This window comes from Varanus komodoensis, unplaced genomic scaffold, assembly GCF_004798865.1.
Source record: "Varanus komodoensis strain SLA01 unplaced genomic scaffold, ASM479886v1 scaffold181, whole genome shotgun sequence".
Taxonomy (NCBI): Eukaryota; Metazoa; Chordata; class Lepidosauria; order Squamata; family Varanidae; genus Varanus; species Varanus komodoensis.
Window position 1 is genome coordinate 21,969 of NW_025335530.1, and position 17,248 is coordinate 39,216.

At 45.3% G+C, this 17,248-nt stretch overlaps 2 long non-coding RNA genes across 4 annotated transcripts; one reads left to right on the top strand and one right to left on the bottom strand.

The window, feature by feature from the left end:
* The first annotated feature begins 4,587 nt into the window (after positions 1-4,587).
* LOC123021734 lies at positions 4,588-9,461 on the top strand. 2 transcript variants are annotated; one of them, XR_006414395.1, is made up of 3 exons: positions 4,598-5,300; positions 5,352-6,440; positions 9,222-9,461. It is a non-coding gene; the product is annotated as an uncharacterized LOC123021734 (long non-coding RNA). The 2 variants fall into 2 exon arrangements; XR_006414394.1 differs by having other exon boundaries at positions 4,588-6,440.
* LOC123021735 lies at positions 9,387-17,074 on the bottom strand. Of its 2 annotated transcripts, none has more exons than XR_006414397.1 (4): positions 16,911-17,072; positions 16,139-16,204; positions 11,346-12,761; positions 9,387-9,514 (listed from the first exon to the last, which is right to left on the bottom strand). It is a non-coding gene; the product is annotated as an uncharacterized LOC123021735 (long non-coding RNA). The 2 variants fall into 2 exon arrangements; XR_006414396.1 differs by having other exon boundaries at positions 9,411-9,514; positions 11,259-12,761; positions 16,911-17,074.
* Positions 17,075-17,248: the final 174 nt, after the last annotated feature.

Sequence of the window (17,248 nt, forward strand, 5' to 3'; positions counted from 1 at the left end):
TTGGGCACTGTATTTCAAAGTTAGAACAACTTAATAATGTTGCTTAGTTTTATAACAAGCATAAAATTAGAAGATAGGCTGGGCAAGTATCACCAAGAGTTATATAAACTATATTTGCAGTCCTAACCAATTTTATATGGAAGTAATGCTGCTGAAACCAGACAAGATTCAAATAGAGTTCTAGGGACTGATATTTTCATATAAGAATTGCTCTATCAGATGTGCAACGAAAAAACATTCAATAAAAATAGTAGAATGCAGCAAAGTTTAAAATAACAAATCATCACCATTGCAATCAATCTTCTATATTAAAAGAGAAAAAATCTTTTTTCACTGTAGATGAACCACTGTAGCTGAAATCTAAATGCCTAGTTTCAATAGCTCAATTCCATGACTACTCAGACAAAAATATCATCAAGTTCAATGAGACTGACTCCAGAACCATTGTATCCTGGACTTACTTCCACCTTTGTATCCAAGGATGGCCTATCTCCTTGTAAGTCCTTATAGCGCTGCAGTGTTTTGGCATAACTGAAGCTGGCAAGAACCTGCTTAGTCCTACACACTTACAAGAGAGTAAGTGTTTTTGCATTCCGTGCAACTTTTTGCATTCCGTGCAATAAATGTGTATTGGATTAAACGGTTCATAAATTGGGCTTTTTTGGAGGGGAGGGGGTATATTTCCTCATTTCTATAATTCAGATACAAAACCTAAGCCGGATTGCGCAAGGGATACTTAAAATAGGGGAGTCCCCTACACATATACATGCACACCATTTCCTGTATCATTAATGAAAATACAAGATCTACAATAGGTCAGAGATATATTCATTTTAAGGGAGTTTTCATACAGTAGGCTTAATAAGATTATTTCTACAGTGGATTTGTATTGCAAAAACAAAGCATGCTGGGTTACAGTTTGACTGCAAATACCTCTCTCCCTCATTACTGCCCAAATGTTGGTTCACTCAGGATGCCATCTGAGTGACTATGCCTCGGCATGTGCTAACACAGGCACATTGGCCACTACGTGCAGTGCACACATTCAGATCGTGTCGGGAAGAATGTTTGACTGGCTGCAGGGACACATTCCTGGCTGAAAGGGCTTCTCCGCTTGTTTGTGCAGAATACTAACCAATACCGGGCACCTCTCAGATCCTGCTCCGCACAGACCCAGCTAAGCCGCCCAGTTGGATCAGCTGCCTGAGAATGTTTCTGACTGTGTGGAGACTGCAGGAGGGATTAACAGGCCCTCAGCAACAGGAGCCTGGTGCTCATTCCTTGCGCGCCTAGATAACGTGAGGGTGTGGAAGAGCGCGGGGCCTGGCTGAGAAGCAGAGCAGGCATTCCTTCAAGCGTGTGTCTCTCATGTGGTAGGCAGCTTGGTGCCATACAGATGTTTTAGACTGCAGCTTTCATCAGCCCTCGCCAGCCAGAAGGGATTATGAGAGGTGCAGTCCAAAATATAGACAGGATACCTGGCTCCATATTCTTGGTTTAGCATCTATGCCTAGTCTAGATTGAGACCCTATCAGGGCGGGAGGGTCATGTAAAGGGTTTTTAAAATCTGGATTGGACTTCAACGCCTTCCCTCTGCTTTGGAATACACAAGACCCGTCAGAGGGGAGCTGTGGAGTTAACTGCAGCGGAATCAACTGGGTGTTTTGCGCCCACTTAAAGCAGCCCTACCCGATACCTTCCCTTCCTGACGTGCCTAGCTGGGGGTGCTGGGGGATGTAGTCCAACACCTCTGGAGGGTCCCATGTTGGAGAAGACTGCCTTAAACACATTTCTGGGGCAATCCTATATTCAGAAATAAGTATTATTGTGTTCAATGGGACATACTCCCAGGAAAGGGGTTAAAGATATGTTAACATATACAGAGAGTTTGAAGTATAATTCTTCATCATTCATTTGAGAGTAAGATTGCACTCTTACTGTGGCATAAACTTTCTTCTAGCACAGTCCCATCTATTTCCGCTCAAAAGTAAGTGAATGTGCATTTTAGTGAGGTAAATGTGTATAGGATTTCAGTCTTAGTTTTTAGGCTGCCGTCAGACGCATTGCTGTTTCTTAGACATATAGAGAAGGCCAGAGTTTCTTGTAGAACATACAATCTGCAAAAGCTCCAGTATAGCTCTTCTCCATCCAGAATCTGCAAGACCTTCTCAAGTCAGGAGGTAATGAGCCAACGGTCTGACTTAGGAGGCAGCTCCCTGTGCCCCAGTAGGATGAAAGAAGTACACACCTAGAATTCCCCACACCAATGAGTAGCCATACCTCACCTGTCTCCATACATCTAGTACTAGAGGGGTAATACTTCCAGATTTGTTTAAGCATCCTTGGGTGTCTCTGAAGAACTTAAACACAAAACTCATCCCTCCTCACCTCTTCACCTAAAAGTATAGTGTTTGATCTTGCATTCAGGTTCCCTTACTCTGTTTCTATTGTGAAGGGATGGATTTACTGGTAGATGGTTGGCATTCTTTCAAGGAGTGGGTATTGGAGGGCCAAGCAGGGTTTATAACAGCAATGCTAAAGTTGAAATGACACTACAGTCTTTCTTCCAACTGGACAGTCATGGACTCTTAGCCCAACCTGCCTCACAGGGTTGTTGTGAGGATAAGCTTGAGAAGAGGAGGAGATCTATGCAAGCCACCTTGGCTATATAAATATAATAAAACAAATAAACACAGAAATCATTAAGAAGTTTGGGTGATGCTTGTTTTTATCAGAGTGCTTAGGGCGGGTGCAGCTGAACGCTGAGAAAGGGTTGGAACAATTAATCGAGGTCACTTTATTTAGAACATGCCTCCTGCGTTTTTACTGTATGTTGCTGATTTACTTCCACTCAGGGCAGCAGCCAGTTCCGTGGTGAGCATTTCGAAGTAACTCTTCAAAATAAGGAGTTCTGATCTTGTGAAGATGCTCGCGCCACCTCGGCAAGGAAACACGGTTTGAAGGAGGTTATTTCCCAAGAAGCCACTCCGTCCTATACCAATGCGTGCTGGGAGCTTTTTCCCGTCGGAGGTCATTCACTCCCTGACTTATTTTCCAACAATTTCAGGAATGTCCGAACGCTAATAGCATGCTCTGTCTATCCATCTACTCAGAAGCAAGCCCTATGGGGTTCAGTGGGGTTTAGCCCCGGGTAAATGGGTATAAGGTTGCACCGGAAGTCCCTTTCCTGTCTCCTAGTGTATTTTGAATCCATCAAGGGGAACGGCGGGCTTTGTTCGCTTATCGCTCTGATAAGAAGGATGATCAAACGGAACGTGTCGTTTTACGACGATTAACCTGACTATCGATTCCCATTTAGGATTCTTCTAGCGGCAAGCAAGCGCTTGGCCCGCTGCAGAGACGGTGCAGCTCAGCGCACCAGTCCCGACACCTCGTCATCTCTCAGTGCATTTCTACTGGAAAGTAAGCCCATTGACATGCAACAGGATGATCTCTCCGGTGAGGTTGCAGCATTGCCACCTAAAGGTAGTTCGGTGCCCAGCTTCTTCAGACTACTTGCTCTTGAATGGCTTCCGTGCAACCAGCTAATCCACAATCCTTTATTTCGCGAATTGACCTCTAGCTGTCTTTAGGATCGCAGTCTTTAATCGAGTAACTTTCCCCTTCCTCCTCCTCCTCGCGGTTGGCCTTTAGAGTCTTTTAAACCTTCCTGTCAGTGTAAATGTACATTAAACCTTGGGCTGTACCCATGTGCTTGGAAGGAACCCCACTGAACTCGATAGGAATTCCTTCTGAATTAGCAGATAAGGGATTGCGCCACCGACTGCTCTAATCCGATGAGAGAGACTCTGCGCACAGCGTCATAAATCCAAAATACACCAGGACACAGGAAAGTGCCGGGTAGTCAACCCCATTGAGTTCGATGGGACCTGTTCCTGATGCGTACACAGGGGGCTGCTGTTAGGGTTTCGACGTTGCTCGAATGGTTGAAACGGGGGAAGCGCTATCAGAATCTCTGACTAGGCATGCGTCTCTCTGCGGAAAAAACCTGCCGCTCCTTGGCTCTGACAAGACACAGTAGTTCAATTTACAGGAAGTGTAGTCTGAGGCTGCGCTGTTCGCGCAGATATGATATGAAGCGGTAATATTTCGGATGGAGTTTTGTAAGCCAGGGTGTGGGAAGTACCACAGTCATTCTGCCTTTGCATTGAATGCACTGCCATTCAAAAGAGATTTCCCCTGGCCTTTGCTACATATTTCTTTATCTCAAGCATGTCTGTACCACCCGATGGGCACAGCTCTCTGGGCCCACCACAGCAATCCGAATTCTACTTCTTTCTTTACTTGTCAGCGTTGGCAGAAGCAGTTCACCGGTAGGAGCAAAATAGGTTCTCTTTCAGGGGTAACCAAACATAAGCAGGCAGAACAGCCTACTAAGTTTATAATCCTCTAATACCTACCCAGGCGTGAGTCCCACTGAATCAGATGGGGCTGGCTTCTGAGCAGGCAGACATAGGCGTGCCCTGGCATTGTCTATCGGAGCAAACCTGGTCTATTTCAATCAAGAACATGTTGATCCTGCTCTCCCTCAGGTGGGGATGCTATTCTCTGGAACTTAGCAGCCTGAACAGTGTATGTCATCCGAATCTCTCTTTTGTATTATTTGTGGCTGTGGGCTCATGACATTGTAAGGATTGTTTCGTTTCAGCTTTTTCCTCTAGTAGTGGAAGACTTATGAACCTTAGGATTCATTTCTATAATTTGCTTTTCCATAGCAAAGTATATGTCTGCACCCTAAATCTGTGATTGTAAGTCATGAGACTTCTTTCCATGCTGTATCCTCAGAATTGTGATGTCATGTGTTACAAAGTGAGTTAAGACCCAATCCTGTGCAAGTGTAGACAGAAAAAAAAAATCAACAGGTCCCAGCATTGGGAATTGTGAGGCATTTTTTCCTGTTTAATCATGCAAAGGATTACACCCTTAATGCCTATTTTGTTTAAACCCCTTCCATCTGGTTTGGACCATGTGGAGATGCTGTAATGAGCAAAAAGGGAGAGTTATCAGAATAGTAAAATTACATGAGCTCAGACGTTGTCAGCAATGAGAACATCTATCGATTTATTAAATTAAATTAAGGCACAATCCAAAAAGCATGTTTCGTTTTAAGTTTTCATTCCCCTAGAATTTTAATTCACAACCATTTGAAAAGAGTCTCTACACAAAATGAAGAGGCAACATGAGAAATCATGTTGTAAGGACACTTATATCTAATATTTTGAATATAAATATATGTAATCTCAGTCTTGATTACTGATGCGTTGTCAGTCTTCCTGGAGGTAGTGTTCTCCAGATGTGTAGGACTTCAAGTCCCATTGACACATCTGGAGGACACCACCTTGAGAAAGGCGGTGCTATGCCATTCCGAATTTCAGTTTGGGACCATTCGTTTCTCACCTTGTCGCACCCTGTGTGGTGTATGATCACCTGACAAAGTGAGTTATTTCCCGGGTTAACTCATGCTAGGATGCAGCAGTATCAGTCCATTCCTTTAGATGCTTATTCAGATGTGACACGTACTGCATATACTGGCGCTTACTTCCAGGCAAATGTGACTGCGTCTGCTCAGAAAGAAGCCCCACTGAATGAGTGCCTGGACAACTGTGCGCTGATCGCAGCCTTGGTTAGTTCTGAACAGATGCATTTAGGATCGCCACAGTGCTATTGTTCAATTTATATCACACCTTTTTCCCTTTCGCAAGGAACCCAGGGCAACTTACACGATCGTCTTCTGCTCATTTTATTTCAGAACAACCCTTTGAGGTAGCTTAGGCTGAAAGGCAGTGACTAACCCAAGTCATCCCGCGAGCTTCGAGGCCAGGACGGGACTTGAACCCAGATCTCTCCCCTTCCAGACCAACACTCTAAGCACTGTGCCATGCTGGCTTTCAGTCCTGCAATATAGGGTATAATCGTATGCAATGTAACATGGAGTCTAGTCTTATACGTATCTGCTCCGAAGTAAGTCCCATTCTTTTCAGTGAGGCTTCCTTAGAGGTGGGGGGTACAGAATCTCACCCACAGCCATAAAGGACCACAAAGGCCGTTTTCCCAGTGTGCTGTTTGTAGCCATGATTGTGCCGATCTCCCACGCACTTCCTTTCTTATTCTTATTCCCCGCACACATGAAGCCTGGGCTTCTACACGCTACGTGTGTTTGGGCCAGGGCCAGGGCCAGGGCCAGGTCGGAGGAGGAGGAGGAGGAGGGGCAAAGGGGCAGTCGCTCCCCCAGCAGGCAGTTTCCACACGCACCAGCTGCGAATACATAAAATAAATGCGGGTTTCGTCTCCAGCAGCATCTGCCCGGCTGCGCTCGGCGGGCTCAGCCGTTCGCTCCCAGCGGCCGGAAAGGAGGACGCGCAGGCGAGCGCGGAGAAGGGAAGGTCTCCCAACACGTCTGCTGCCTGCCCGCTTTTCCAGTAAGCCCCCTGTGTTTATGTTATGACATTTTCTGTTTGTAATTATTTTTATTTTAATTTATGTCATTTTTAACATGAGCCAGAACATTTTTCCCCTTCGCCTTTTGTACACAATGACTCTCTTCATGATAAGATGTTCTTTCCTAAACCCGGTATATTCCCCCACCCCCAACCCATCAGAGAGCATGTTTACTATGCTCTATTAGCAGAGTTTCCTAATATTTCTTCCTCTCCCCCACCCCAATACCCTCTATGCCCGGGCGTGTGTGTGCTCTAAGAATTTGCTCCTGTCTTGCTTTATTTGTTTGTGTGAAATTTAGTTTGAAAGCAGATCAGAGAGCGCAGGAGGGGTTTGTCATGAGAGAATGACCAAGTGACCTGAAGTCTGATTATATGTCATTATCTGGAGACTTGGTATATCCAAATTACCAAAACGGCCTCACTCAGCCAGATCAATTACGTTTAGATACAGAGGGAGGGAAAGGGGAGGGAAAGGGGGGGGAGGAGGGGAGGTTGAATATACAAATACATGCACACCGACACCTTTCTGGCACGGTGTGAGTGTTGCGCATTATACACAACTTTTGCAAAAGTCGTTCACTTTAGCTTAAAATCCAACTTTTTTTCCCCCTTACTTTACTTGGTAAAAATCCTATGTTGTGGCAGGCAGACCAGTCCTGAAACTGCAATCCCCGATCGGCTTCCTGGGAATAAGCCCCATTGAACTCAATGGGACTTGGTTCTGAGTAAACGTGCATAGGACTACGCTCAGCAAGCGACCAGATGAATTCAACACGCGTTGAGATTTGACTATCTTAGGATTTGGTTCCCCACGTTCCAGAAGCCCGGCTTGGATCCAGAAGAGACTGACCTCATCTGACGTCACAAGACAAATGCACTTAAAAATGAGCTAGCTAATCACCCGGGGCAACTCCGGTAGAAATTTAGGCAGGTGCTTAGCAATTCTGTAAAAAAATAACACGGAAAAAATGCTCGTTTCTGACTCAATCGCGCCCCATATTTGGTAGTCTGACTCCTAAACTCGACCGGTCTTTAAAGGCAACTAATAAAACGTGAAACCACCTGGGCAAGTTTTCCAAATCGAGGAAATGATTCCCTCGACAACATGTCATGCATGTTAAAGCGCCTTCCCCAACAGCTTAACAGCCACCGACCTCCCGTAATCCCCAGCCAACAATAGCTTCGCCGTATTTCCACACAGAACACCGTCTCCAACTCTGGCGATTCCCCACGTTTTGCACTGGATCCCACCACCCGGGCCTTGTTCGATCCACGGGGCAATTCGATAGCTCCAGCTAGGATTGCCCTCTCTTCCTTTTCTGGTCGCGGCCCTATCGCCTTCTGCAGTTCCGGGGTCGTGAGGACCTGAGCGCCAAGGAGATGCCACGAGCGGGGTGCGGGTGGGGGGGGGGCTGGGGGGGGCAGCATTTCTGCTGCCGTGCAGCTCTTACAGCCGCAGTGACGCTGGCAGAGGAAGGTGGAGGCAATCTTCCATTTGCACTGCAACCACAAGGGGGTATTGCTTTCATAAAAGCTGGCCGTGCGCAACTGTCTCCAGGACTGCAAAGGAGCCGGTGCCGCGCACCTCCGCAGAGGCTGCCTCACCTGCCTGTGTTCCTGCCAGCACTGAATAAAAATCAGCCCTTATAAGCCTAGAGCCGGGTGCTAGAATGGGGCCGATACTCCATGTTTACGCTATCCTATGGCAGACCTTGAAACAGACGAAGCGATGCCCTCTTTACCCGGGGATCGTTTCATTGCTTAGCCCGCGGTTCCCTGCTATGCTCAAGGTAGCGTACAGGATCCCCCACACCCGTTTTATCCTGGACGCACGAAAGCCAAGGACAAGGGCGGCTCCCTTGGTTCGCAGAGGGCACTCGAGGCTGCAGGCTGCATTTCCTCCGCTTTACAGTTTATCCTCCTTGGGAGGCAGGTTAGGCTAAGAAAGGCAGACTGGCCTGAGGTCACCAGGCGAGCCCCGTGCCATTGACTCTTGACCCAAAGGGCTGGGTAGCGCCTCGCAAGGAGATCACCCCTGAGAAAGGGGCCCTCCTTTGGTCCGCAGGGCAGGCAGCGGGTTGTTTTACATGTTTCAGAAAGCCCGCGTCCGAGAACTCTGACGGAGCCGTAACTTGTGGCGTCCTTTAACCCCAGACTCTAAGCAAGCAGTCCACGTCCCCCTGACTGCGTTTGAAACCACTGCCTTACGGGCCGATTCTAAGCAGGCTCACTCCGCTGTATTGTCCATCGAGATTACAAAGTGCCTTCTCCAACCTGGTGCTCTCCGGATGTTTGGGACCTCACCTCCCGTCTTCTGCAGTCAGCAAAGGTAAAGGTCAGGAATGTTTGGAGTTGTCCTCCAAAAGGTCTGAAGGGCACCAGGCTGCGCTAGAGTCTGATTATCTCCTTCGCGGAGATCGGCTGATGACTGTAAGCAGGCCGGACGCTCTGGGGTTTCTTTCTACATGGGCTTTAGTTCCCCCACTACCTCTGCGGCAGCTCCCAAACAGAAGGATGCAGCATTCTGCTCGGCGGCGGCGGCGGCGACTGCCAAGGCAAAAGCCAGCCAAGCCAAGGAACTCGCCTCGGAGATGTTCCAGTCCATTGGCCGAACTGGGACTGCGCAGTCCATCCTGAAACAGCACCCAGGGAAGTACATTCTACTGGAAAGCAATGTGTTTACTTTGGGACAATACATAGGCTGATGCTTCCTCTTGGTCAGACGAAGTGCTGGTAAATTGAAAATATGTTTTCTTCCAGGGCTGTCGATGGCCAGCACAACCACAATCATCATGGCTGTTTACGCAGAAGTAAGTCCTATTTGTGTTAACTTCCCGACCAGTGCGCACTTGGACAGCAGCCAGCCGAAGTCTCCCATGCTGCATTTCTTTACTTGGATGCAATTCTCAGAATGTAAAGCTGTAATCTCAAAACACCTGTACTAGTGAATGTGAAACCAGAAGTTATATCTGAATAAATATTCTTAGGATTGAGATTCGATGCAAGCTTCACTGATTTCTGTTGATTTTAGCATTCATACCCAGAATAGTTCCCTGAAAGAAACCGATGAAATATACACTTTAAATGCCACGTTTGTTTTTGGGTGTTGACAGGGTTCCTCTATTCAACCTTTTGTTAAATTCTGAATATTAGGCATGGAGATGGGAAGGAATCAAATACCAATAAAAGCACAGAATTGTTCATTTTTCAAGGTGTGGCTTTAAAAAACTAAAGGCAAACTTAGAAATGTTGTTCTAAAAAATATATCATACATTATGACAACAAAACAGTAAGGGAAAGAAACAAACCATATAAATAACATCTGTTTTGAAAATGGCATTGCAGTCAGAGCTGCATATATCTGAAAGAAAAATCCCAAAAACAATAATAGCCTGTCCTCTTTTAGGCTGCAGTCTATATTCACTTACCAAGGAGGTAGTCCCATTGACCTCTATGGGAGAAGACATGTACAGTATTACATTGTTAGGATTCTTCAAAAAGACAAAACTTACTTCCACCAGAGCAGCCTTCCCTAATCTGGTACCCTTGAGATAACCGTTCCCAGCATCCCTGATTATCAACCATGCTGGCTGGGGCTGATGGGATTTGCAGTCCAAAATATCAGGAGGGCAGCAGGTAGGAAAAGGCAAAATTCCATGACATGTAGAAACTGTGTGTGTTCACTGTGCGGACTGATTTCAAGGTGATGGAGTCTGATCTCACCCATCTTGAGTCTGTGCATCAAATAGGCCTGCTTTTTAGTGAATGGCAAAGCTGGGAAATGCAAGGCTATAAAAGTAAAGAGCTTCAGTTCCTTGACGGTGTATTGCAAAGGCCTGCCCTGTTGTTTCTACCACCCACCCACAAACAGGCCTTTCTATTCTTGGTCAATTTCTGTAACTGGAACTGCTGAGGTGGGGGTGGGGAGGATGCAGCCAGCCAGATGTCAGCTCGCTTTCAAGACTCCCTGATTTCTGCATAAATTAATAATTCAAATTGAGAGTGAGGGGGAAGCTTGGCAGAAAGACGATACCAGCCCTCAAAGAATAAACCTGTCAGTCTCTAGGCCTACCCTAAGCATAAGTTGACTTGGGGGTAATTCCCAACTATTTCAGTGGAACTTATTTCTGGGAGGCTTAGGCCAACCATTTTCGCTGGATTGCTCCTAATCGGTTTAATATAGCAAATGTAAGGATGCAAACCACAAGCCTGCAAGCATCTTAAATCCAACACTCTGGATAAGCTGGGAATTAAGGGGAAGAAGCTGTTCCACTTCCGGATTCCTCCCCCACTCTCCAAATAATCAGAAGTAAATCCGGAGTCATCTGAAAGAACTCCCGAAGAAGCCACGTTTGGAATGAATGAAAGAAACCTGGGAGAAGAGCAAGCTGCACATCAATAAATATGGCTACTAGGAACCACCAGGCAGCAGTTTAGGAGAACCTGCTCTAAGGAACTTTATCCACAAACATTCCAAACCCTGAGACAAAGTCAAGCCAAATTCCACTGAAAGCCTTGGGATACTTTTCCAGCTTTAGGACTGGGGGGTGCACTGAGGTACTTTAGGACTAGGGGAGTACTGGAATTACAATAGAGAGGCGGAGTAAAAAATATCTTGGTAAATCAATAAATAACCACAGTGCTGTCAACTGGGGTGAGCGGGTGAAAGTGGGAGGACACGCACCCCTTGGCCGCAGCTTGCAAATCCTCACAGGTCACGCAGCCTTCTGAGCCTTCTAGCAGAATTCACAGGCTCATTAAGGCGACCACGCAGTTGACTTTCAAGCCAATGAATACCTGAATGACTGATCTTATTTCTCAAGTGCTGTCAATTCAGCCTCTTCTGGATGAGGGGTCGACCAGCATACTGCACTTGAGGCTCACCTCCATATACTCTCGGATTCCGGTCCCAGTGGCTATAATGGGCTTGCTCAGAACTGCCATCTTAGGTGCCAGGGAGATTCGGTTTATAAACTGGAGTGCTCTTTCACCGGCTCATTGGCCAAACGATTCTCTAAGGACAAACCAGGTGCAAAAACATGAGGGACAACTCCATTTGAGTGTGAGAGGGGAAAACAGCCACCAGCCAGTGGCTGCATTAGGAGACCGGGTGCCTGAACCTCTTTTCTGTTTGACCAGTTATACCTCCAAACACAAACTTTTATTCTCACTGCGAACCAGAACTATCAGATGGATATTATGCTGCAGTGGCTGCATAAATCCTATTGCACATGTCACTCTCATTTTATTATATCTGTGAGCTGCTTGGAAGTGGGAGGGGTGAGGAGGCATGTGTGGGAGAAAGGGGGCGCAGAAATTGTCGCCTTGGGTCTATTTTCCTGGTGGAAGGGCAGAGTATGAAGGAATGAAGGAATGAAGGAATGAATTTGTTTCTGAATAGGCATGGATAAGACCGCTTTGCACAAGGTTTTTTGGGTGCAAATGGGACTTGGTTTGCATCTTGGAGAGCTAAAGCTGCACTGAACAATATTGTTATGGTACAATATATTTCTGCTTTCCTGTACATCCCCCCCACACACACATTTTTTGTTTGTTTGCTGTAAGACTTTGAAATAATTGTATCAAAACACATTTGTCAATCCCTACCTTAAAAATCAGAGGTGACTGAAGCAAGCTGATGAGAGTTGATTTGTCAGAAAATACAAAAAAGTGGCATGCTTCTTTGACCTGTGTCATTTTATTAGTCTTTAAGTTTCCATTCTTTGGAATTGTAAAAGAAACCAAAAAATAAAAAGCTACAAAACACTGCATTTCCCCTACAACCCAATGTCCCTTTCATATACATTGTGTGTGTTTCTGTGCATGTTATTTGTAATATAATATAATCTTGCAATGTTAAAGGGAAACTAAAGTATCTCCCCCAACTTCAATTCCTTTCTTAAAAGACTAAAACAAAATAAAAATGGATTAAGGGAAGTTAGAAAGTAAAACATATAAGCCTAACCCTATATTTGCAGGTAGCAGGGACTGCCAAGGCAGAAGGATTTCACTTTCAAATGCACAGCACCTTGCACACAGAAGTCTCTGATAGGGAGCAGCACTCCGACATCCAGGACGCAGAGAAGCAGGGTCACCTTGATGCGCTTTGACTTCCAGCTCGGAGAAGGGCAGCCCGCCCAAATAATCAGCTGGGCTCTCTCCAAGGCTCCCTCTCTCCAGGCCCACAGGAAAGATCCAGCCAGCAATGTCTGGGGCTTCTTTCAGGTGACTTTTGCACTCAGTTTGTAAGCACCCCAAGCTTCAGGCAAGGCTTGGCTAGCCATTGGATCAAAAAGGGTTCTGAAAGACAAGAAATAAAGACTCATAAACAGGTATATTGATTTGGTGTGCAGACATCAGATTTGCTCAAAGAAAGACACCTAGTTTCGCTCTTCCTCTCTTTTGCCTTCCTCTGCTTTATCTTCACCATCATTAATTTTGAATTCATCTGCTGTTCTTCGGTTGCTTTTATAATGTTCTCTTTTTTCACCAGCCCTCCTTCTTTCCCCCATCTTGTCTCATAATCTGTAACTGTGTACGTTTTAGTGTATACATCATAACTGACCTTCCTTCATTCCAACAAGCTGACCAGCTGGAATTGAAAGTAGTTGGCAACACAGTCCTGAGCACAACTATCCGCAGCAGAGGACTCAGAATTCATTTAGTTCCCCCAGACTCTGACCCCACAGGTGGGTAAACTGCTTAAGAATGCCACCCTGTGCCCACTGACTTGGCAGGATGCCCGGTTGAACTCAATGAGACTTACTTCTGAGCTGACATGCAGAAGATTGCTCTGTAACTTTGCCATTTGCTTCAGTGAAATTTAAGCACTCTAAATGCGTGCAGGAAATTTTATTTCATCTTAACAGGCTTTTTATTATACAGTGAGCTGCTACCATGAATGCACTAGAGACTCCGTTCATGGTTTGTAAGAAGCAATAGTTTATGGAACTAAGAAATCCCACACGCAGGCACACACAGCAAACACTCCAAATGCGAATCCTTTAAAACTCGGAATACCGTTGTTATTTTGTTCAGACCCACAAAGTCTGCCTCAGTGGGAAGTCAGCGTTACTGGTTTCTGAGGCTTCCAGTTCGGGCTTTTAGGATTTGAACAGAATGGAAAGCACATACGAAATTCGGGGGCGGGTGGGACTGGTTAGTTGGAGTAAATTGAAGGAAAGTTTTCCAAAGGAGAGGATCAAAAGCGGGAGGTAGCTTTGGGGGCGGGGAGACCGATCCTGCTCGGACGAGTCTGCCTGGAGGTTTCAGGATAACTAAAGCAACACATTCTGAAAGCAAATCAAGAAGCCCACGGACAGTGGTGCGTGAAGGGCCCCTGACTGCGAATACCGAGAAGGGAATGGCCTTCTCCTCTTCCTCTACTGAATAAGCCGTTTGCAGTTTGCCCCTCTGATGCACGAGTTCCGCTCGCCTTTCCTCAGCCCTTTGCTTGCCAGGGCTTTTCTCCCCGAAGAGATGAGGGAACCAGCTGCAGCGGTTTGGCGCTGAGAAGTTTTTCCGCCCTGCGCTTGGGCATGTCCTAAGGCTGCGCGAGGGAGCCCAGTTTTAATTGCGAGCGAAAAATACTTGCGAAAGAAATCGCTTCCTCCAGTCCTCTGAGAAGTCCTAATTTCTTTCCGGACAGATAGACGAACGCGGGATGTATCATCCGACTGCAAGCGAGGGCATTATTAAGCAGACGGCTGGGTTGTTCTCGCCCCTCCGCCAGCCACCCCGCGCTCTCCGGCAAGCAGCTCCGCTCAGCCTCGGACAGCCGGATTCCCAGAGTCCGACTGAGCTCCTAATGCAAGCAATCCCAGTCCTAAAACAAAGGGCATTTCCTCGCGAGGAAGGGAGTCCCCCGAGCTTCGTTCAAGGGGACTTGCTCTCCAGGAAGGTTGCATTCAGGATTGCAAAGTAGTATTTGGGAGCCAATATTAAGCTGGATTGAGCACGTTTATTGCAAGACCACCGAAAACAGTGCAGGTTTTACTTCCAAGTAAACGCCTTTAGGATCGGGGTGCCAATTAGCTTAATCGGGAAATCGGAATTAAAGCGAATGCTTGGCTTTAGCCGGACTGCCGAGGGAGGCTCTGATTTCCCCATCCGGACTCCTTTCCTGACAGTCATCCTTCACATTAATTGAATACAATCCAAGCTCCATTGAAAACCATGGCACAATTCTCATGTGGCTGTAAATAATTAGAATTCCACTCACTATATTTAATCGTTGTATGAGAAGAATATCTAACCAGGAGAGAATTTGGGATTTGTATGCACCAAGATCTTGAAAGAGATCTGCACATTTCTTTACCATATTCAGATGCATTCTATTTGTATATCCATTATACTTCCGCTATGTGGATCTTTATTTAAATTGCTGCTGCTTGACTGAGCTATGCATCCATTCATGAATGTGCCAGCACAAGCTCAAGTCTAACTCTGATATGAAGAGTTCTGTTTGACTGGCTGAAGAAAATTCTAATAGTAAGATAAATGGGGTTTGCCCTGATCTCAGGATCATCGGTCAGGGCACACAATTCCTGACACTCTGATCTTAAGGCTGCAACTGTAGTCACAGCCCCACTGAACTTACTGAGATAGTCCCAGGCTGTACTTTGATTGCAACTGAACTAAGTCAATTTATATGACATTAATATCTCTACAAGATGAAGCTGCAAGCAGTTATTTTTATTCCTAGCCTATTTAAGCAAAGAGCATCCTCTAGCGTGACACATTATAGGATGCGGTTTGGATCCAAACAGTGCCACAGTTGGAGCCCATCCACTGAAATTTATGAGATTTAAATTAAGGCTTTAAATCCCATAGATTTCAAGGGGTCTGCTCAAAATATGGCAAAGACTGGATTTAGCCTCAAATTAGGAACAAGATTCCTGAGACAAATATGGCAGGCACCAATCTGAAAGATTTCTCACCAAGAGATGTTTACTTGAGTTTAAGGGGCAACCTGTTTGATGGAACATGCTCCCAGTCCAAGTGCAACATATTTTGAATGCTCCAAAGACACCCTTAACTTTGTCCCTACATTTCTTCTCCAAGCATCAGGTACCCATGAAAAGTTTACCTGGATTCCTCAGAAGGGCTTGTGCCTGAGATCTGCAAACTGTGAGTGTTCAGGTTTAAGCCAAAGAAGCAGCAAGAAGTAAAGTCCCATTTCACTCATGGATTCATGGTCTGGGGGGTTTGTTAACGTGATTTCCCCACAATTTTTGGAACTGCATGTTAATCTACTCCAAATCCAGCAGTCCTCTTGCCAAGGCTGGAAAAAAAATGCCCAGCTATTGAGTCTTCTTTGGGGAAGGCAACAGGAAACTCTTTGCTCCGTTTCTTACCTCCAGTTACCAATTTCTCAATGAAAAGCAGGTTGGAATCCCTTTTCCTGTTAGAATGTGTTCAACATCTCACAGGCACAAAAGTTTTTATATCTCTTGGCTTTCAGCGGGCAGCCTTTAAACCTTTCTTTAATTACTCCCCCTCCCTAAGTGAAACCTGTTTTCTTCATGATGCCTTGGCATTTTGATCAGTTATTACTATTATTATAGGCAGCAGTGATTTTATAGCAAAATAAGAAAAATGCAAAGAGATATTTATATCTTTGTTAACCTAAACGGGAAAATAACATAACATGCTGTTAATAAGATCTGGTTACTTACTCTGTTGAGCTGCTTAAGTCGAAGGGAAACTTATTTCAGGCAGGGAGCGTGTGAATACCCACAGAACTGAAAGAAAAGGATTCAGATGTCATCATTTTGCTTTGGAAAAGAAAAACATAATTATTCTTGAAAGATTACTTTCTCATCCATTTGAGCAATGGATTTGTTTGTGTCTGTAAGAAGCAAAGGTTTGCAAGCAACACCATCCAATTCCTAGTTTGGAGCATTAATTTTGCCATATATACCACATGTAACAAGCTTTTTAGACCAGATTAATCATAAACAAGCCAATAGATCTTGGCTGTAAGTCTTCCTGAATGGACCAAAGTGGATGAAAGGAGCAAATGCATTACTATAGTCTACTGTAAGAATATTTTGTTAGATAATTTCTGATAATTTCTAAGTGGCACTCAGATTCTGAATTCATTTTCCTTGGAAGTGCATCTCATTCATTTCAAAGGAGTTTACTTCCAAGCTGTAATAAATGCTAATCTCAGTTCGAAGAATCTTTCTGATATTGTCCCACTTCAATATTTTTCTTTAAGAATTATGCATGTAAACATATGTAATGTAACTAAATTGATCGTCCACATTATCTATTGTTACCACTTTCGGCAGTCAATATGGTCTTATAGTACAGCATACACTATAGAAATACATGCAGGTTATTGCAATCTAGAGTACAGCCGAATTTATAAGCAATTTTAGATTATCTATCTGTCGATCTGTCTATTTCAGCAACCAAAATATCGGCATGCATAGACATACTTACAGCAAAGCATTGTTAAATACTTGCATTAACCTCTGTCGGTGCTGGAAGGGGGGGACCCTTTCCCTCGTTTGTTTTAATTATATTATGGATAGGAACGGCAGCCAATCCTAAAAGAGAAGCCGAACAATTAGCAGCGCGAAGATCAAAAAAAAGTTTTATGGCCCAGAGCGCTGAGCCCCGCCCCCGACGTCGCCGATTGGCCGAGAGAACCTCTGACGACATATATTAACCCGAGCTGCCCTAAAGATGTAGCTGTACATGGAGATCAGGCTGGGAAATTCGACCAGCGCTCTACGCACCTCCGAATCTGGAAAGCAATCCTGAACGCGACTGGTTTT